Source organism: Musca vetustissima, unplaced genomic scaffold (assembly GCF_032173495.1).
Source record: "Musca vetustissima isolate MV318-11 ecotype Yass unplaced genomic scaffold, APGP_CSIRO_Mvet_v1 utg10917, whole genome shotgun sequence".
NCBI classification, from domain to species: domain Eukaryota; kingdom Metazoa; phylum Arthropoda; class Insecta; order Diptera; family Muscidae; genus Musca; species Musca vetustissima.
Window position 1 is genome coordinate 87,597 of NW_026880121.1, and position 22,776 is coordinate 110,372.

The following is a 22,776-nucleotide window of genomic DNA, read 5'->3' on the forward strand; positions in this document are numbered from 1 at the left end:
GGACCGGACATAGTTTTTTTTTTTTTTTTTTTTTTTTTTGAAGGTGTAAGGTTCATTATTTATGTACAAGGAATTGATGATCGAAGGACCCTAATGGCCTAGAAACTCATCGAAAAACTTGACGTATTTGCATTTACAGTTATTTCATCTAAAAATATTGGACTTATTGGACTCGACGATCACCTCATCATTATTGAAACCGAAAAGGTACGATTTTGGCGTATTTGCATTTAAAGTTATTTATGGCTGAAATAAGAAAAATATTCCACTAATAAACATATTTTAAAATCGAACATATGTGTGGTTGAGAATATTTGAGAGTATCAAACCATATTGAGACCAAACTAATTTCATTTACATACATTCGGAATCACAATACATATAATTTTAGACTCGAAGCGGAAAATTTAAAATATTTTGATATATTTGCATTTAAAGTTATTGGCCTTCTTTTGTATGAATGCTTTCGTCACGTTAACCAGACCATATGACTCTCGGTGGAAGTTTGAACCAGAAATCTGAAGTTTACTAGACGCACGCATTTTCGTCGATCACTGCGTAGCTACCGTCATATAAGATGGCTAGATTTGGGTTCCGCGCTTGTCTACTAGAGACAGCATTGCCGTCCTCAGTCAATGGTTTCTCATGGCAGTCTTACTTAATTTTGGCTCCGCTTTGGTGTGGCAAATCTCGGCTCTATAGTGTCTCATGGCTACCTTCCCATAAACTTATTTCCATGTGTTGCTTCCTCTTTCCATTTTTTTGAAGAATCTTCGCGGATTTGGCATTCGTCAGCCAGATTTATCCTTCTGGACGTCTGTCCACTGCCCGCTCTTCATTCTCCGGGGTTCATCCTGGCCATTTCATGCTTTTGTGTCTTGTCTAGTGATATGTAGTCGAGCACAAAGGTCGACATTGAGACTTTTCGATTTTTTCCTTTGAATAAAATGTCGACTTTTCGATCTTTCGATTTTGCCAAACCAGTTCAAAATCGATTTTCGACTTTTATCGACTAATGCAAAATTGACTAAAAATTTAATTTTTTAATTAATTGTTGTCAACAGATAAAATAAAATGCTACAGTGTTTAATTTTTGAGCAATTTGGGCTTTAAGATAATTAACCAAGTATTTATGAAGAGGATCGAAAGTCGATCTTGAAAAATCGACTTTTCTGTTTCCTCAAAGATCAAAAATTGACTTTGACTTTTTAAATTAAAAATGTCGATTAGTCGAAATTCGATTTACTTATCCCTATTCTTGTCATGACCTTGGCAATATCCTTGCACACTTTCCACCAGCATATCAGTCTCTTCATTCCTCCGGCATTCTGAGACAGTAATGATGGCCTAACATTCGTATCCCGCTTAGGAATTTGAGTTCAAGCACCCTTCTGTGTCGCGTTCTCTTTATAACTAGAGTTGGGCAATCTAGTTCACGTAGCGGATCGATCTTTCTCGTTCTTTTTAAAAAAAAAAGGAACTAGTTCCTTAATGTAGTTCCTTTGCTCCATATAGTTCCTTTACTCCACACAGTTTTTTGATCTAAATAGTTCCTTTGCGCTGTATAGTTCCTTTACTCCATATAGTTCCTTTGCTTTTCATAGTTCCTTTGCTCCAAATAGTTCCTTTGCTCCGTATAGTTCTTTTGCTCCACACAGTTCCTTTGCCTTTATAGTTGCCTGGCTCCGTATAGTTCCTTTACTCCGTATAGTTCGTTTATTACATACAGTTCCTTTGCTCTTTACAGTTCCTTTGTTTTTTATAGTTCCTTTTAGTTCAAAAAAGAACGAGAATAAATAAAGACACCAAAAAGGAACGAATCAGAAAAAGGGACTATATTAATTAAAGAGTTGGAACTTGTTCCGATCGTTCCTTTCTCGGAATAGTTCCAATGAACTAATTCGTTCCGGAACTACTCTTTTTATAACAGAGAGGCCAGAAGCTTTTCTTTCCACGCAGGTTTGGCATTCGTCTGCCTTTTTGAAGACCAAATCGTCTGGAAAAGAGAGTCTTATCCTCCTGGGCATCCGTCTACTGTTCGCTCTTGTTTGTTCGTGGTTCACCCTGGGCAATTTACGCATCTGTGCCCCAGTTAGCAGCTTCTTTCTTGTCGAGAGCAGGCAATATGCATCTTATCAGTCTCATTCATCAGGCATTCTGAAAGAGATTTATTGGTTTTACTTTCGTTTTCCGTTCAAGTATGGGTTGAGATTGCTCTTCCGCTGTTATTCCTGAAATATGATCCTCTATTTTCCAATTATGATTTTCCTGTTGGTTGTGTGCATGTTGCGATATTAGCTCACAACGGTCTTTTGACCCGCTTAATGTTGATCGGCGTTCATTAAAACAACGATGCTCCATGTACAATTTTGTAATATTTGGGTCATTAATGTGGCCTCTAGAGCTACATAATCGAGCATTGCCAAAGACAATAGATGGCTATAGGTTCAAGCCGAAGCTATATGCAAAAACTCATTATAACCTCACATCATAATTATATTGGAAAATACGTCTTCTATCCTTAAAAAATCGTACAATCTGTCTGTACAAGTAAATGAGGATAACACAAACGAATGTCAGGAGGCGCCACCCAGTGGAAAAAATCAACACTCAATAAGCAAGGACTCTAACCAAAGCACAAACTTCAAGAGGGCGTTGTTTCTAAGCAACGATAGATGGTAGAGCCACAAAAAAAATGTATGCCTTGTTTTGGTCCATGAAAAAAATGTTCTTTAAAAAATCTTCGCCTTGATGGTGGTCTAAAAAAATATTCTTTAAAACATCTACACCTTATAGTGGTCCAGTGCAGTCTATATGTCCTTGACGTATTTGCATTTAAAGTTATTTCTTGGCGAATTAGGAAAGCTATTTTAAAACACTCTACGATGGTAGGATCCATACAAAAATATTATTTAAAAAATCTACTTTTACTGTATACCGATCGTCATATCTCGACTAGCTGAGTCGATCTAGACATGTGTCCGTCCGTCCGTCTGTTCATTATAATTTGTAAACACGATACAGGCCACAGTTATGGACCAATCTTCACGAAATTTTGCATGTAGGATGGGTTCTGGCCAATGAAGACTTCTATTGTTTTTGGTAAAGATCGGTTAATATTTAGGGGATGAAATGGACCGAATACATAATTTTTGTCGGTTTTTCTGGTAGCTCCAGAGGCCGCAATTGTGGTCCGAACATCGCGAAATTTTACATGGAGAAGAATAAGCATGTCTGCTTTGATAAAGATCGGTTATTATTTAGCGGGTCAAATGGACTCTGACTTTTTTGTGAAAAATTGCAAAATTTGTATTCTGTAGCGTATATATTTACTCCTGAAGGACATACAGCCGAGAAGTTAGTAGTATAGCCAAGAGAAGTGATTGGCCTTTAAATTAATACCAAATATATGGATGTATCTATTCGGATGTGGGAGTTACACTTAAATATTTACAGGTGCTTACGTATTCAGATATTATTTAGTAACCCATTACCAAATTAGAGGTCGGATATAGCGCTGATCGCTTTGAAATTTTCCATGAAGTTCCAATTATGGTCAAGAACAACGCCTATAATTTTCGGTGATGATCATAATAAAATTTTGGGATGAAATGGACACGAAAACTTTTTTTCTTTGTTTGTTTTCTAGTCGAATATAAGCCGAATATCACAACTCAACCCAACGGGAAGGGAATCTGGACAAGTAAGTAGAAGGGCTGTACTGAATATTTGTAATATTCGGAACATGTAAGGAAGATGTGCTGTTGACCTCTAATCGGGCAAGTTGGGGCAAATATAACGAAATATTGCCCAGGCTCGGAATAAATATCCGAGTTCTGTGGTAGTTGTATGTATGGTCGGCCCCGTCCGATTATATCGATCCACTTGAAAAATGTCCTTTTAAAAATCAAAATATTTTTTTCATTAATTATTTAATTATTATATTTTCAGGATGATGATGCCAATAAGGAAGGAATTGAAGTCCAGTACAGCCTATGTGATTTTGACGTATTTGCATTTAAAGTTATTTATGATCGAATTTCAAAAAACATTTTGGAAATATATCTACGCTTGTAGGATCCATAAAAAAATAGATTTTAAAAATCTACGCTTGTAGGATCGCAGAAAAATATTCATTAAAGAATCGACACTTGTTGGAACCGTAAAAAACTATTCTTCAAAAAATCCGCAAATTAAGGAACCCAGAAAAATATTTGTTTTTCTGTACTCAACCATTTTAGGATCCATAAAAATATTTTTAGACAAGTCCACACCACTTCACTTTCAAATAATATCCATTTTTATTTATTTTTTTAAATTATATTCACTTCGAAAAATATTTTCAAATTAGTTTCAACTTATTACAAATATTATAACATTTTCGAAATAATTATTTTCAAATTAATTACATTTGTAACACTTTTAATTAATTCCGACTTCTCACTCGCTTGCCGTCTAATTAGATACTAACGATTGTATGAATTATTCCGCAATGATCAATAGTCGATCTAAACATTGTTTGAAGTATTGAAAATGAAAATAAAAAAAAAACAAGTAATTAACTAGAAACAATTCTAAATGCATACGAAAATGAATTAGAGGGAATCTTGGATAGTTATTTTTACGATTTCATAGAAAAGTGAGTTGTTGAAATGAAAAACAACCTTTGGAATTGAGGTTAGGTTTGATGATGCTAATCTCACCTGAAAGTGAATGTCGATTGAAAGCTTTTGAGGTTAGACTATTGGAATAGTAATTTGTTTGCAATTTTTATTAGTAATTATTTAATTCTTAATTATAAGAAAAAAAAAATACGAATTCATAGAAATTATCATTAGCCGTAATGATATGAAAAAAAATAAGAAATGAGTCATGAAAAAGGGCCAATCAATTCATTCAGATACGTGTTGAGTTGTGGATCCTCCCCTTCAAGCCAGGTATAAATTATAAACAATTCTGAAATATAATTACAGTCGAACTTCTATAACTCGAACCGCAATTATCGACAATCAATGAGGAGAACACATGAAAGTAATGGCAAGAGATAGCGCCACCCAGAGGAAGATGGCAACACTAAATAAGCAAGGACCCCAACCACAGAGCTCTGGCAATCAATTAATTTAGATACGTGTTGAGTTGAGGGACCTCCCCTTTAAGTCTGGTATATATTATCATAAATTCTGAATTATAATTACAGTCGAACTTGAATAACTCGAACAACAATTATCGACAATCAATGAGGATAACACATGAAAGTAATGGCAGGGGATAGCGCACCCAGAGGAAGATGGCAACACTAAATAAGCAAGGACCAAACCACGGAACACAAAATTGAAGGTGGTGTCGTTTCTAGGCAACGATAGATTGCAAATCGAAAATATTTTCGTTTTTATAGCCTCTTGTTAGGCCCTAAGGCGTGGATTTTTTCAACAATTTTTATAACCTCTTGGTAGGCCCTAAGGCGTGGATTTTTCAAAACAATTTTTATAGCCTCTTGGTAGGCCTTAAGGCGTGGATTTTTTCAATAATTTTTATAGCCCCTTGGTAGGCCCTAAGGCGTGGATTTTTTAAACAATTTTTATAGCCTCTTGGTAGGCCCTAAGGCGTGCATTTTCCAAACAATTTTTATAGCCTCTTGGTAGGCCCTAAGGCGTGGATTTTTTCAAACAATTTTTATAGCCTCTTGGTAGGCCCTAAGGCGTGGATTTTTTCAAACAATTTTTATAGGCCCTAAGGCGTGGATTTTTTCAAACAATTTTTATAGGCCTACTTTTATGGCCTTAAGACGTGGATTTTTTCAAACAATTTTTATAGGCCCTAAGGCGTGGATTTTTTAAACAATTTTTATAGGCCTCTTGGATTTTTTCAAACAATTTTTATAGGCCCTAAGGCGTGGATTTTTTAAACAATTTTTATAGGCCTAAGGCGTGGATTTTTTCAAACAATTTTTATAGGCCCTAAGGCGTGGATTTTTTCAAACAATTTTTATAGGCCCTAAGGCGTGGATTTTTTCAAACAATTTTTATAGGCCCTAAGGCGTGGATTTTTTCAAACAATTTTTATAGGCCCTAAGGCGTGGATTTTTTCAAACAATTTTTATAGCCTCTTGGTAGGCCCTAAGGCGTGGATTTTTTAAACAATTTTTATAGCCTCTTGGTAGGCCCTAAGGCGTGGATTTTTTAAACAATTTTTATAGCCTCTTGGTAGGCCCTAAGGCGTGGATTTTTTAAACAATTTTTATAGCCTCTTGGTAGGCCCTAAGGCGTGGATTTTTCAAAACAATTTTTATAGCCTCTTGGTAGGCCCTAAGGCGTGGATTTTTTAAACAATTTTTATAGCCTCTTGGTAGGCCCTAAGGCGTGGATTTTTTAAAACAATTTTTATAGCCTCTTGGTAGGCCCTAAGGCGTGGATTTTTTAAACAATTTTTATAGCCTCTTGGTAGGCCCTAAGGCGTGGATTTTTTAAACAATTTTTATGGCCTCTTTAAACAAATCCACGTCTTGTTGGGTGTTAAACGGGGGATCTTTTATCTAGATTACGCGGATATTCTCCGCGGAGAGATAGCACGTCTAACTTATTTGCTGTGCATTTACACACTTATTTATTAATATAAAAAGTGATCCTCCGCATTTTTGGCCTCTCGCTCCATCTTTAAGGCTGGCCAATCGGCAATCCTGTTCTTCAGCTTCACATCTTTCATTAACTGCATGCTACGCTTGCTTCGCATCTTCTTTTACCAGGGCGGCTCATCCACAAAACCTCCTCATCGCAGCAATAAAGTCGCTCTTTCTTGGCGGCTCAGCATCATTGATCGCCGTCTTCGTCTTATTGGCCTTTTTCTGCTTCCCAATCGTGGCTTCCATTTTCGACTTACAGTCTGCATTTCCAGGCTTCTTCATCATACAGCCTTTATCCATGGCGGCCAAAGCCTTTGCTTTTGTCTGCTCAATTCCTTCTACATTATTGGCAACAAAATCTTGTTTTGATTGGTCATCTTTGTTCACAGGCTCCAAATTCGCGGCCGCTTTACCAGGATTTATAGCTGCAATCTTCATGACCGGTACATCTATAATTAACGGCCTTGGCATACAAACCCAATCATCTTGTGTTGTCGTTTCATCGCCATTGTTCGCCTGCTTCATCTTCATATCTGCAGCATAATTATCCGCTGGCGGCTCACACTTCTCAGTTAATATTTCCTCATGGACTTGCTTTTTCATCGGACTCAACTTCACTTCATTGGATTCAACTTCCATTACAGCTTTCTCCGCATCCGCCACCGCATCTTTCTTTTCCATGGTCAACTCGACTAGAGCTATATCCTGTGCAAAAGGAATACGTCACGTTCGGCCTCTGCTGCTTCTCGTGCCTTCTTCGAAAGTGCCAATTCTTCAGACAGCGATAAGATAGAGAGATAAACTTCTTCCCATGATTTTTCTGCTGCCTGGGCTTTCTCTGCAGCCGCCACCAATTCACCTTCAAGCTTGCGAACTTGATAGTGATATTCGATGCATATATCTCTAGCCTCTCTATACCTTGCCAGCGCCCTTTCTTTAAGGCAACCATTGGCGTCTTCCGATCTTTTTAGAGCAAATTCTAGCTCTTTATTCCTTGCCCGTAACTCGGCCACATCACGGCTTTTCTCCTCCAATGCACTTTGAAGGCTGCCCATGTTGAGACCCTCAAAAATATTCTTTAAAAAATCTACGCCTTGTTGAGACCCTCAAAAATATTCTTTAAAAAATCTACGCCTTGTTGAGACCCTCAAAAATATTCTTTAAAAAATCTACGCCTTGTTGAGACCCTCAAAAATATTCTTTAAAAAAATCTACGCCTTGTTGAGACCCTCAAAATTATTCTTTAAAAAATCTACGCCTTGTTGAGACCCTCAAAATTATTCTTTAAAAAATCTACGACTTGTTGAGACCCTCAAAATTATTCTTTAAAAAATCTACGACTTGTTGAGACCCTCAAAAATATTCTTTAAAAAAATCTACGCCTTGTTGAGACCCTCAAAAATATTCTTTCAAAAATCTACGCCTTGTTAAGACCCTCAAAAATATTTTTTAAAAAATCTACGCCTTGTTGGTAGCCTCAAAAATATTCTTTTAAATATCCAGCGCCACCTGGAGGAAAATGGCAACACAAAATCAGCAAGGACCCAAACCACGGCACACAAAATTGAAGGAGGCGTCGTTTCTAGACGACGATAGATGGCAAATGAACCAAATATTCGTTTCTTTAAGAAATCTACGCCTTGTCGAAACCTTCTCCTCCTTTCATAAAATTTCTAAATTTATTTAAAAAAAAATCCTAGGTCAATGAATGCATTAATGAAAGAAAAAAGTTCTAAAATCAATTTTCGAAATCTATCGCTGAATGTCATTAGAACCGGTTTATTTTGTTTCCATTTCCATAAGTTTTGCTTCTGTTTTATGGATGTTATTTTGTTGCGATAATTTGCTGACTTTGTTGTAGTAGCTTTCCTACTAAGTATTAGAGAGAAATGAATTTTTGTGTTAAAAATCGAAAAAGGCGATCAAAGTTCAGTTTAGTGCCACTACAATGCCGCTTAAATCACTTGAAATTACCTGTCGACACTTGACTTAGACTTAATCGATTCTAATGCTAATTGGGATACGATTAAAGTTCAGGTGATTGTTTTTTCGCTTGGTGGAAAGATATGCGATTAGTAAAATAGTTCGATAGGCCATTTGAGAAAAAAATATTGAAAAATAAATACCAAACATATTTATTATTAATTTTCTATATATTATTTTTCAGGAAGGAAACCCTACAGATGCCAATAAGAAAGGAATTGAAATCCCGGACCAACTCTCTGATTTTGACGTATTTGCATTTAAAGTTATTTATGATCGAATTTAAAAAAAAATATTTTGAAAATATATATCTACGCTTGTTGGATCCATGAAATATATATTTTAAAATATATTCCTAAGATAATTTCTTTTAAAAAATATACGTTCGAAGGTACCATAAAAAATAGTCTTAAAACAAAGAAACCCTCACAGATATCATTAAGAAAGGAATCGAAGCCCAGGACAACCTCTCTGATTTTGACGTATTTGCATTTAAAGTTATTTGTGGTCGAATTTCCAAACATATTTTGAAAATGTATATGTTCGCTTGTAGGATCTGTGAAAAATATATTCAAAATATATCTTACTTATTTACTTTGCAGGCTTGTGATAGAACTTTCGTTCCATAAGCCGAGCTTAGAAAAGATTTCCAGGCACGTCGTCGGTCTTTTGCGCAGTTTTTCCAATTTGAAAGACCATTTTCGACGAGGTTGTCTTCGACTTGATCTTTCCAACGTATTCTTGGCCTTCCCCTTCTGCGTGAACCATCATCAGCTGGTTCGCTTTTATATGCCTTCTGGGCTGGGGCATTTTAATATATTCTCACAACATGACCTAGCCAACGTAGTCGCTGCAGCTCAATACGTCTAACAATGTCGATGTCCGAGAATAGCTGGTACAACGCACGGTTCATTCGACGGTGAAATTCACCGTCAACGCAGGTCGGCTCATAGATTTTTCGGAGAATTTTTCTCTCTCCAAGAGCTGCCTCATCTGCTTGCGTAAGTACCCATGTACTTCAGATCCGTATAACAGCACGGGTTGAGTGTAACAGCGTCTTGTAGAGTGTGAGTTTGGTCTGACGCGAGGTGGCCTTGCTTTTGAGTTGTTTGCTCAGACCATAGTAGCATCGGTTGGCCATCACTATCCATCTCCGAATTTCAAAACTGATGTCATTCGTTTTATTTATGGCGGTACCAAGGTATATAAAGTCTTTGACTACCTCGAAGCTGTAGTTCTTAAAATTTTAACTATCTCGAAGCTGTAGTTCTCAAGTTCCACAGTTGGTCAAGGTCTTCTCGCCGTTTACTGCCAGACTCACTTTTACAAACTCCTTCTCAATTTGTTCAAAGGTGGCTGTTACCGCTCGCAATGTTCGACCCATTATGTCGATGTCATCGGCGTGTACAGAGTGCCATTTCTGTCCCCTTTTGCCTTTCGTATGACTTTTTCCTTTTCCAGCAGGATGTTAAAAAGGTCACACGACAAACTATCACCTTGTCTCAATACTCGTTCGGTAATAAAGCGCTCCGAGAGGTCCTTTCCGACTTTAACTGCTGATCGTGTGCCTGTTAAAATTATCCAGCATAGCCGAATTACTTTTGCAGGAATGTCAAACGCCGACATGGCTTTACACACCTCTGAACGGGTAGGGCTGTAGAATGCGGCTTTATAGTCGACGAATTGTAGGTATGTGTCGATGTGTGTTTTCCAGGATTTGGCGCAGTGTGAAAATCTGGTCAATGGTGGATGGTGTCAGGTCTGAAGCCGCATTGGTATGGTACAATAATGTCATCGACCATTGGCTTCAGTCGTTCACCACACAGCACACTGGATAACACTTTATATGCGACTTATTCCTCTATAGAGACTTATTCCTCTATAGTTGGCAAATATCGCCTAGTCTCCTTTTTTGTGCACGGGGCACAGGATGCTGAGGTTCCTCCAATCATTGGGCATGCATTCCTCTAGCCAAATTGTACTAATCAGCTGGTGCATGCTCTTGACCAGCATCTGGCCACCAGTCTTGAATAGTTCAGCTGGTAAGACATCGACTCCTGCTGATTTATTGTTCTAGGCTAGGTGGTATACACTCTATACCATCATCTCTTATTGGTTCTGGGGTATCTTCTTCACCACCACTATTTGATACCAGAAGCTTTTCAAAATGCTCCTTCCAGATCCTCAACACGCTGTCTGTATCTGTCACAGAGGTTTCCTTCTTCACGCTCACATTTTTCTTGTTCTTTTTCTTTTTTCTGAAAATACGTTTCTCAGTAGCATTACGACACTCCTAATCGTACCATGGATTTCTTGATGTGGTCACGCTCACGTTTTTCTTGCAATTCTTCTTTCTTCTATTTTTTCTGAAAACACAGGTGGGTAAGTTCTAGGCCTCTCTCCTGTTGTGTTTGCAGCTTTTCGACGTCAAATTTCCGTGTTACATTAGATCACACCTTTGCTGCTACATTAAGACCGGTGCGTACCTTGGCTGCCACAAGGTAATGGTCCGAATCGATATTCGCTCCTCGGATCGATCGGACGTCAAAAACATTGGATGAATGCTTTCCGTCTATCACAACATGATAAATTTGGTTTCTCGTTGATTGATCGGGAGAAATCCAAGTGGCCTTGTGTATATCGAGATGTTTGAATCTGGTGTAGCTAACTATTAGGTTTCTTGCTACCGCGAAGTCAATCAACCTCATGCCGTTTTCGGATGTTTCTTCATGAAGGCTGAATTTTCCGACGGTGCGGGCCAAAGATATTTTCCCTTCCAATTTTTGCATTAAAATCTCCTAGCAGAATTTGAATGTCATGGCCAGGGCAACGGTCATATGCCATGTTTCTAGACGCTCGTAAAATATGTTTTTTGTCTGTTCATCTTTATCTTCGGTCGGAGCATGGGCGCAAATGAGACAAATCTGGAGACGAGGTCTTTTATTCTGCTGTTAACCATAAATCCACAGCCAAATTCTGGCTGAATTTTCCGACGGTGGGGCCAAAGATATTTTCCCTTCCGATTCTTTGCATTAAAATCTCCTAGCAGAATTTGAATGTCATGCCCAGGGCAATGGTCATACGCCATGTTTCTAGGCGCTCGTAAAATATGTCTTTGGTCTGTTCATCTTTATCTTCGGTCGGAGCATGGGCGCAAATGAGACAAATCTGGAGACGAGGTATTTTATTGTCCTGTTAACCATAAATCCACAGCCAAATTCACGTCTCGTTTCATGTCAGCTATAATACAGGGCGTAATCGTCGGATTTACTTACGCCACAGCCCCTTTCCATCGCATTTCCTGTAAGGCCACTAATATCGGCATATCGTGTGATGTTGGTGACCACTTTTGCATTGTATCCCCTTGCAGCGATTGTTTCATTGTAGAGAGCCTGCATGATAGTCCTAATGGTAGTAGCTTTTGGCTATGAAGCTGGGCAGAGGCTATAGTCTGTGAGTGACCAGTCTCAAACTGTTTGGGGTTCTACTGGTAATAGCTTTGGCTATGAACCTGACCGAAGTTTTCGGTAGCACGGGTGTCAGGGCCCCCAGGTCTGCGGATCTATAGCCTGGCAGTTGGTGTTGGCCCTTCGGGGAGCATCGTGCTGGATGTGGTTTATACCCAAATCGCGGGTAGAGCTGTGGCTCGGTGTGGAGTTGCATTACAACCGGGTGCCTGACCCATAAAAAGGCAGGAGTTTTAGATGGGCTCCGATCCTCATCCAAGGAGGTGATCGCGTCCAAATACGTGTGATCGATTGGTACCTGCATTTTGATGTGGGGGCGTTGGTTGACGCTTTGTATTAACTGGTGTTTACAGCACCGTGGGGTAAGACCGCAAGGTAGGTACCCACATACTCTAAGCATCTCTGTACTTCTTGAGTATATCCGCCAAAGCGAACACTTCTTGAGTATAAGGTGCGCACATTCCAAGTGCAAATTCGCACAGATCGTGGTCCTTTATACGTTTGCGGGGCTCGTCAACATTAGTGGGGGTTTGGTTTTCTTTTTCTTTGCTTTTTCATAGTTGGTTGGGTTTTTCGAGATTGGGCAACTAAGCCCTGAAAAAAATATTTTTTTTGTAAAAATCTACGCCTTGTAGAAGCCACAAAAATAATATCCCTAAAAAAAATCCCGACTGTATGGATCTATGAAAAAAGTATTTTGAAAAAAATCCCGGCTGTCTGGATCTGGATCCTATGGTCCATGAAATTGCATTCGTCCACGTAAAATTATTTTCAAAAAAATCCATGATAAAAATCAAATTATTCAATAAAATACTCCCTTGAAAAATATTGAATGAGAGACAGCATTTAAATTGGTAGCCAACAAAAATTACCTTGCCATCAAGGAAACAGACAACTCATTCAGGTTCGGATTCATATTTTTCCATTAAATAATAATTATATGAGTGCTATTATTAAATCCTCCAAATAAATATTGAAATTCAAAATCATGTAAATAATATTTTAATGAGATAAATATGTATGTATCTTGTAGAACAGGTTCGATGAATCGCATAGATGCAATGTGTAGATAGATAGATGTGCTAACTTGATTTGATTGCTAATCGGGTGTTTTTTTCGAATGACATTCAAAAAAATCTGGTTTATTACTTACTCATGGTGGTGATGCAGTTATTTGTTGGTAGTATTGAGTTGGTGATTTGAGTGGGTAGGTTGTTGTTGGGTGTTCTTGTTGTTCGGAAGCGGTGGGTGGTTGGATGGGTTCTGTTGTTTATTACTGGTGTTTGATGTTTGTTGTGTATATGTTTTTGTTGTTGTTGTTGTTTTCTTTTTTCAAATAATTTTTTCTATAAATCTAGAAGTTGTTTAATATCAATTACCGTTAATTATTTTTCTTGTTTTTTTCAAGTGTGTTTGTATTGAATTTTGTTTGGGGGTTTTAAGGTGTCGTTGTTGTTTCTTTGGTGTATATTTTTGTTTTGAATTTCAGTTTTGAGTTAATAACTATATTTAGAGATTATCGAAATAAAATATTGTAATTAAAATATAATTAATAATAATTTCATTAACAATATTTACACAATGCAACAAAATTTTATGAAAAAAAAATTTGGCACAGCGTAATGAATTAGGTCTAGAATGATGTGTGTTAAATTTCCCGGAAATCGGTTCAGATTTACATATAGCTCCCATATATATTTTCGTCCGATTTAAGGTAAATGGTGCAGCAAAGTCCACATATGTCTTTCGATTTGCACGAAATTTGGCACAGCGTAATGATTTAGGTCTAGAATGATGTGTGTTAAGTTTCGTGAAAATCGGTTGAGATTTAGATATAGCTCCCATATATATTTTCGTTCGATTTAAGGTAAATGTTGTACCAAAGTCCCTATATATCATTCGATTTGCATGAAATTTTGCACAGCCTAATGATTTAGGTCTAGAATGACGTGTGTTACGTTTCGCTAAAATCGATTCAGATTTAGATATAGCTCCCATATATATTTTCGTCCGATTTAATGTAAATGGTGCACCAAAGTCCCTATATATCTTTCGATTTGCACGAATTTTGGCATAGCGTAATGAATTAGGCCTAGAATGATGTGTGTTAAGTTTCCCGGAAATCGGTTCAGATTTAGATACAGCTACCATATATATTTTCGTCCGATTTTAGGTAAATGGTATATCAAAGTTCCTATATATCATTCGATTTGCACGAAATTTGGCACATCGTAATAATTTAGGTATAGAATGGTGTGTGTTAAGTTTCCTGAAAATCGGTTCAGATTTTGATACAGCTCCCATATATAGTTTCGCCCGATTTTAGGTAAATGGTGCAGCAAAGTCCCTATATATCATTCGATTTGCACGAAATTTTGCTCAGCCTAATGATTTAGGTCTACAATGATGTGTGTTAAGTTTCGTGAAAATCGATTCAGATTTAGATATAGCTACCATATATATTTTCGTCCGATTTCATGTAAATGGTGCAGCAAAGTCTCTAAATATCCTTCGAATTTTTACATGGAGAATGGGATAGGGCCAAGGAATAAGCATGCCTGTTTTGATAAAGATCGGTCAATATTTAGCGGGTCAAATGGACCCTGACTTTTGTGTGAAAAATTACACAATTTGTATTCTATGGGGTATATATATTTACCCCCTGAAGGACATAGACCCGAGAATTTGACAGTATATCCAAGAGGAGTGTTTGGCCTTTAAATTGATACCAATTATATTGTCGTATGTAATCGGATGTGGGAGTTACACGTACATTTTTTTCAGGAGCTTACGTTTTCATATATTATTTAGTAAACCATTACCACGCTGGAGGGCGGAAATAAAGCGCTGATCGCTATGAAATTTTCCATGAGATTCCAGTTATGGTCAAGAAGGACAACGTCTATAATTTTCGTTGGCGATCAGATTTAATTTTTTGTGTTTTTTTTTTTTTTTTTTTTTTTGGAGTCGATCTATAGGCCACAATTATAAGCCGAACATCACAACACAACTCACGGTAACAGTAACCCATTACCACACTAGAGGACGAAAATATAGGGCTGATCGCTTTGAAATTTTCCATGAGGTCCCAGTTATGGTCAAGGACAACGCCTATAATTTTTAGTGATGATAGCATAAAAGATTTGGGACTGAAGTGGACCGAAAACTATGTTTTTTTTTTGGAGTCGATCTATAGGCCACAAGCCGAACATCACAGCTCAACCCACGGTGAAGGGAATCTGGACAAGTAATTAGAAGGGCTGTACTGAATATTGGGAATATTCGGAAAATAAGTCAGTGTAAGGAAGAGGTGCTGCTGTCCTCTAATTGGGCAAGAGGATGCAAATATCAGAAATATCAGACTAGGAATAAAAATCCGCAGAAAGTAAGAGTTCCGTGGTACTTGTGTAGGGTATCGTATGGTCGGCCCCGTCCGACTATACTGCTCCGCTCACAGGTTTTTTAATTTAATTTTATTTTTTGTTTTTTAATTTAAAAAAGAGAGTGCAACAAATTTTGAATTTTTAGAAGAACTAAATTTTTTAAAAAAAATTGGTACAAAAGTTTTTTTGATTTTTTTTTTTTTTTTTTTGAAAAAAAAAATTTAAATTTTTTTCTAAAAAAAATATTTATTTGATTTTTTCCTCTTTTGTTGCATTGTGGAAATTTTGAATTTTTTTTCACTGTTCCCAAAAAAGTGATTTTTTTCAATTTCAAATATTGGGAATATTCGGAAAATATGTCAGTGTAAGGAAGAGGTGCTGTTGACCTCTAATCGGGGAAGAAGGTGTAAATAACACGAAATATTGCCCAGGCTCGGAATAAAAAATCCGCAGAAAGTTAGAGTTCAATGGTAGTTGTGTAGGGTATCGTATGGTCGGCCCGGTCCGACTATACTACTCCGCTCACTGGTTTTTTTTAGTTAAAAAAAGAGAGTGCAACAAATTTTGAATTTTTTAGAAAACAAAATTCTTTACAAAAATTTGGTACAAAAGTTTTTGTTTTGATTTTTTTTTTTTTTTTTTTGAAAAAAATATTTTAAATTTTTTCTAAAAAAAATATTTCTTTGATTTTTTTTCCTCTTTTGTTGCATTGTGGAAATTTTGAATTTTTTTCACTGTTCCCAAAAAAGTGATTTTTTCAATTTCAATTTTTTTTAAATAAAAATTTTAATCAAAAATTTTCAGTCTTTTTTTTTTTTTTTTTTTTTGAAATAATAAAATTTGTTCATTTCGAAAAAAAAATCCATAATTACACAAAAAGAAAAAAATCTATATTCTGATCTGATTTTTGAAAAAAATATTTTAAATTTTTGTCTATAAATTTTTTTTTTTTTTTTTTTGATTTTTTTCCTCTTTTGTTGCATTGTGGAAATTTTGAATTTTTTTCACTGTTCCCAAAAAAGTGATTTTTTTAATTTCAAATTAAAAAAAAAAATTTAATCAAAAATTTTCAGTTTTTTTTTTTTTTGAAACAATAAATTTTGTTCATTTCGAAAAAAAATTCCATAATTACACAAAAAGAAAAAAATCTATATTCTGATTTTTGAAAAAAAAAATTATTTTAAATTTTTTCTAAAAAAATATTTCTTTGATTTTTTTCCTCTTTTATTGCATTGAGGAAATTTTGAATTTTTTTCACTGTTCCCAAAAAAGGGATTTTTTTTAATTTTAAATTTTTGTTAAAAAAAAAATTTTAATCAAAATCTATATTCTGATCTGATTTTTGAAAAAAATATTTTAATTTTTTTTTCACTGTTCCCAAAAAGTGAGTTTTTTAATTTCAATTTTTTTAAAAAAAAATTTAATCAAAAATTTTCAGTTTTTTTTTTTTTTTTTTTTTTTTGAAACAATAAAATTTTATCATTTCGAAAAAAAAATTCCATAATTACACAAAAAAAAAATGTATGTATTCTGATCACGTATTCTCCAAATCACTATAAAACAAAATATTTTTTTTTGATGGTGTTTTGAATAAAAATCCGTTGTGAATTCTATTCTATTCACCAAATTTTGAAAGTGTTTTGGTGAAGGTGAAGATATTTTCTTTACAAATTTCAATGTTAAATAAAAAATTTCAATTTTTTTTTTTTTAGTTTTCAATTTCAATTTTTTTCTTGTATTTTACACACCAATAATAAGAAAAACACACGTCGGAAGTTGTAGAGAGAGGGGGGTAGAGTAGGGAGGGGTTATTTTTGATTTTCGATTTTTTTTAGTTCTTCACAATGAAGAAGAAGCAGAAGCCGCAAACGAGTTTTTTTTTTTTTTGGTTTCACTTGCAGTCCAGACAACAAACACAACGTAAAACTAGACTTGACGCGACGACACGACGTTTGACACGATTCGTTTGGGTTGACTTGGCTTGAAATGAGATTGAGTTCGACTCGAATTGGTTTTGGTTTGGTTACGACGGCGACGACGACGACGTGCGTTTCGTATCAAAGTTAAGATGAAACTGGTCGAGTTGATGGTCTACTCCCAAGATTATATTGAATGGAAATGTAAATTTGAACTTGGCTTGAAGTTGTTGTTGTTGTTATTGTTGCTGGTTGCTGGTCTTAACTTGCTTGCCAATGTAGGCTAGCTAGCTAGTTAGTTGGGTAAGATATTTTATGGCAAGGTGAGAATAAGTTTTTGGTGTAACAACAATCAAAGCAACAACAACAACAACCAAAAACGACAATCACAACAACAACAACAATGTAAAATTCCAACAACAATAAAATTGTATTCATTCAATTGTTGTTTTTATTTGGCGACCTGTGTGTGACCCCCCTGCCAAACAATGACTTTGTTAGTTTGAGCTATTGATCCTCACCTCGCACACCAACACATAGACACAGGTGAGAGAGAGGGAAAATACACCTAACGGTGAGAGGGCTAAGTACATGTTTTGTTGTTTTTGTGGCGTTGATAACCTTTATGACGTTGTCGGAAAAATAACGAGAAACAACAGCAACAAAAATTGTAGGAAACAAAGAGAGAGAGAGAGGGTGGTAAGGAAGGCCACTATTGTGAAGTGCATTACAGTGGGACCTAATTAAATTTTATAGAAATCTTAAAAATAAGAAAAAAATTATAAATTAAATTAAAATTAATTATATAGACACCAAGCAAGGTGTCTGATTGGTTTTAAGATGGCGAAGTCCAGACGTATCTTGGTCCCTCTTTCATCTCAATTGTGGACACTGACCTCCCCGCGGCCCCATCTGGGGAGCTATTTTCATCACCCGATAAACTCCATACCCATAAGAACTAACACAAGTGAAAAAGCGTTAAGTTCGGCCGGGCTGAACTTTGGATACCCTCCACCATAGATATACTGGCAGGTACTTGAAATGAAAATATAGGGAATGTAAACTATAATACAAATTTCAAAATGGATAAATTACCCTCAGCCTTATGGCTAATGAGAGTGTATACACTTCGACACGGTGAAAATGTGCCTCATCGAAATATATTTGTTTTAGACACCATGTTTCTTTGGACAAAATCCGTTTCAGAAAATTTAGTTTTCATCCAAACTTTGCCCATCTTACTATTTCTTCCAAATTTAGTTCCATTTCGAAGATGGGGAATACCGGTCCACTCCTTGTGGTACCTCCCACACAGGGGCTAGGTCATTATCGAACATTACGTTCTAGTTTTTTATCTCGGGTCCTCCGCAGGTGAGGAGATTACAACAGAGTCTTAGAACCAAACCCAAAACACAGAACAAATCAGATAACGATTTTATTATAAAAACCAGTAAGGAAAGCAGTAAAGTCGGACGGGGCCGACTATATGATACCCTTCACCACTATGGGTATATTAAACAGGACTATTAACATGAAATTGGATGAAATAATATATGTGATATTTATCTAAATGTGAATCTACCTAGATATATCCATAAAGTATGTAAATCGACTTCAAACAAATAAAAATAGGTCATACGTTGAGCTATGTCTGTACTTTTAGAAAACGCAACTACGTAATTCTATGCTCAATTTTGTACGTTGTGCACAATTTGATGTGAATCTGACTAACATGAGGAGTTTAATGCGAAAATATATATGGAAGCTCCATCCAAATATTATGCGATTTCAAGCAAACTTGTCACAGGTTAGGTTATACTAATTTCAGAACGTGTTATTCCTATTACTTCAATTACTTAAAATATGTGAGCTATATATATGCGAGCTATATAGAAATCTGGACCGATTTTCTCGAAACATGGCAGACATCACTCTAGGCCCAATTCAGTACGTTATGCCAAAATTCGTGCAAATCGAAGGATATATAGGGGATTTGGTGCACCATTTACATGAAATCGGACGAAACTATATGTGGGAGCTATACCTAAATCTGGACCGATTTTCTCGAAACTGGGCAGACATCACCCTAGGCTTAATTCAGTACGTTATGCCAAATTTCGTGCAAATCAAAAGATATATAGGGACTTTGGGGCACCATTACATTAAATCGGACGAAACTATATATGGGAGCTATATCTAAATCTGGACCGATTTTCTCGAAATTTGGCAGACATCTTTCTAAGCTCAATTCAGTACGTTATGCCAAATTTCGTGCAAATCGAAAGATATATTGGGACTTTGGTGCACCATTTACATGAAATCGGACGAAACTATATATGGGAGCTATATCTAAATCTGGACCGATTTTCTCGAAACTTGGCAGACATCACTCTAGGCTTAAATCAGTACGTTATGCCAAATTTCGTGCAAGTCAAACGATATATAGGGACTTTGGGGCACCATTACATGAAATCGGACGAAACTATATATGGGAGCTATATCTAAATCTGGACCGATTTTCTCGAAACTTGGCAGACATTATTCTAGGCTCAATTCAGTACGTTATGCCAAATTTCGTGCAAATCGAAAGATATATTTGGACTTTGGGGCACCATTTACATGAAATCGGACGAAACTATATATGGGAGCTATATCTAAATCTGGACCGATTTTCACGAAACTTGGCAGACATCATTCTAGACCTAAATGATTAGGCTGCACCAAATTTCGTGCAAATCGAAAGATATATAGGGGCCGTTTACATTAAATCGGTTAAATATATATATGGGAGCTATATCTAAATCTGAACCGATTTTTCCCAATTTCAATAGGGTTCGTCCTTGGGCCGAATAAGTGACCTATGCCAAATTTCATCCCATTCGGATCATAAATGCGACCTGTACTTTGTTTACAATTTAACATATACAGACGGACAGACGGACGGACATGCATAAATCGACTCAGAAAGTGATTCTATGCATATTCTCTAAAGGAACCATGTGTCTATCTCGTTTCCTTTTGCCTGTTACAAACATATGCACAAAGACATAATACCCTGTACCACAGAGTGGTGAAGGGTATAAATATGGGGACTAGCCCAAAAAGGGGGGCGAATATTAATAATTTTCGGTGGAGAGATTTGTTACCATATACGACTACAAAGTACCAAATTGCAGCGAATTCGGTTGAAAAATGCGCTCAAGAACCCCAAAATACCGAAAATTGGGGGTACCCTTAAATGGGGGCTACCCGAAAAAATGGACCTATGTTCATAATTTTTTGTGGAGAGATTTGTAACCTATTAAGAACTCAAAATACAAAATTACAGCCAACACGGTGGAAAAATACGATTAAGACCCCCAAAATACTGAAAATTAGGAGGTACCGTTATATGGCTACTAGAAAAATTGGACCTATATTTATAATTTTTTGTAGGGACATTTAGTACCCAATAAGAACCCAATGTACCAAATTTCAGCGAATTCGGCTAAAAAACGCGCTCAAGAACCCAAAAATACCGAAATTTGGTGGATACCCTTATATGGGAGCTATGCCTAAACGTGGACCGATATATCCCATCTTCGAACTTGACCTGCCTGCAGACAAAAGACAACCCTATGCAAAATTTCAGCACCCTATCTCAATTTCTACAGAAGATAGCGTGATTACAACAGACGGACGGACATTGCTACATCGTCTTAGAATTTTACCCTGATCAAGAATATATATACTTTATAGGGTCGGAAATGAATATTTCGATGAGTTGCAAACGGAATGACAAAATTAATATACCCTCCATACTATGGTGGAGGGTATAAAAAAAGAGTTAAGGCTACTTACTATGAAAAAGCTAAGAAAAAGAAAATCAAACCCCCTAAAATGTTGACGACCCCCGCAAACGTATAAAGGATCACGATCTGCGTATATGCACTTGGAATGTGCGCACGTTGTACAGAACAGGCGCAGTGCTCGCCTTGGCGGATGAACTCAAGAAGTACAAAGACGATATTAGTGGCCTTACAGGAAATGCAATGGAAAGGGACTGGCGTAAGTAAATCAGATGATTACGCGCTGTATTATAGCTGCAATGAAATGAGACATGAATTTGGCTACGGATTTATGGTTAGCAGGAGAATAAAAGACCTTGTCGCCAGATTCACTCCAGTAGATGAGCGAATTGCTATAATCCGTATAAAAGCAAAGTTCTTCTACATCAGTCTCATTTGCGCCCATGCTCCGATCGAAGATAAAGATGATGAACAGACCAAAGACATATTTTACGAGCGCCTAGAAACAGCATATGATCGTTGCCCTGGCCATTGCATGACAAAATTCTGCTAGTAGATTTTAATGCAAAAATCGAAAGGGAAAATATATTTGACCGCACCGTGGGAAAATTCAGCCTCCATGAAGAAACATCAGACAACGGCAGCATGAGGTTGATTGACTTTGCGGCAGCAAAAAAACATGGTAGTTACCAGCACCAGATTCAAGCATCTCGATATACACAAGGCCACTTGGATTTCTACCAATCGAACATCGAGAAATCAAATCGATCATATTGTGTTAGACGGAAGGCATTCATCCAGTGTTTTAGACGTCCGATTGATCCGGGGATCGCTTCGGACCATTACCTTGTGGCAGCCAAGGTACGCAGCACCCATCTTAATGTTGCAGCAAAGGTGCGATCTAACACAACACGGAAACTCGACGTCGAAAAGCTGGAAACACAACAGGTAGCCGAGGCCTACTCTGCTCAACTTTCCCACTTGGTGTATAGTTGTATAAAGCCATGTCTGCGTTTGGTATTCCTGCAAAATTAATATGGCTATGCAGGATAACTTTAACTGGCACAAGATCAGCAGTTAAAGTCGGAAAGGACCTCTCGGAGCCCTTTAATAGCGAACGAGATTCAGACAAGGTGATAGTTTCTCGTATGTGTCCTTTTTAATATCCTGCTGGAAAAGGTCATACGAGAGGCAAAAGTGAACAGAAATGGCACACCAAACAACCCATGTTACTCGCCTAAGCCGATGACATCGACATAATTGGTCGAACATTGAGAGAGCGGTAACAGCCACCTTTGAACACATTGAGAAGGAGTCTGCCAAAGTGGGCCTGGCAGTAAACGGCGAAAAGACCAAGCTGATGGTATCAATGCACAAGACGTTTTGTAGACTCGGACCAACTGTAGAACTTCAGAACTACAGCTTCGAGGTAGTCAAAGATTTTCTATACCTTGGTACCGCCATAAATAAAAAGAAATTCGGTTTGAAATTCGGAGAAGGATAGTGATGACCAACCGATGCTATGGTCTGAGCAAACAACTCAAAAGCAAGGCAACCTCCCGCCAGACCAAACTCACACTTAACAATACGCTGATACTACCCGTGCTGTTATATAGATCT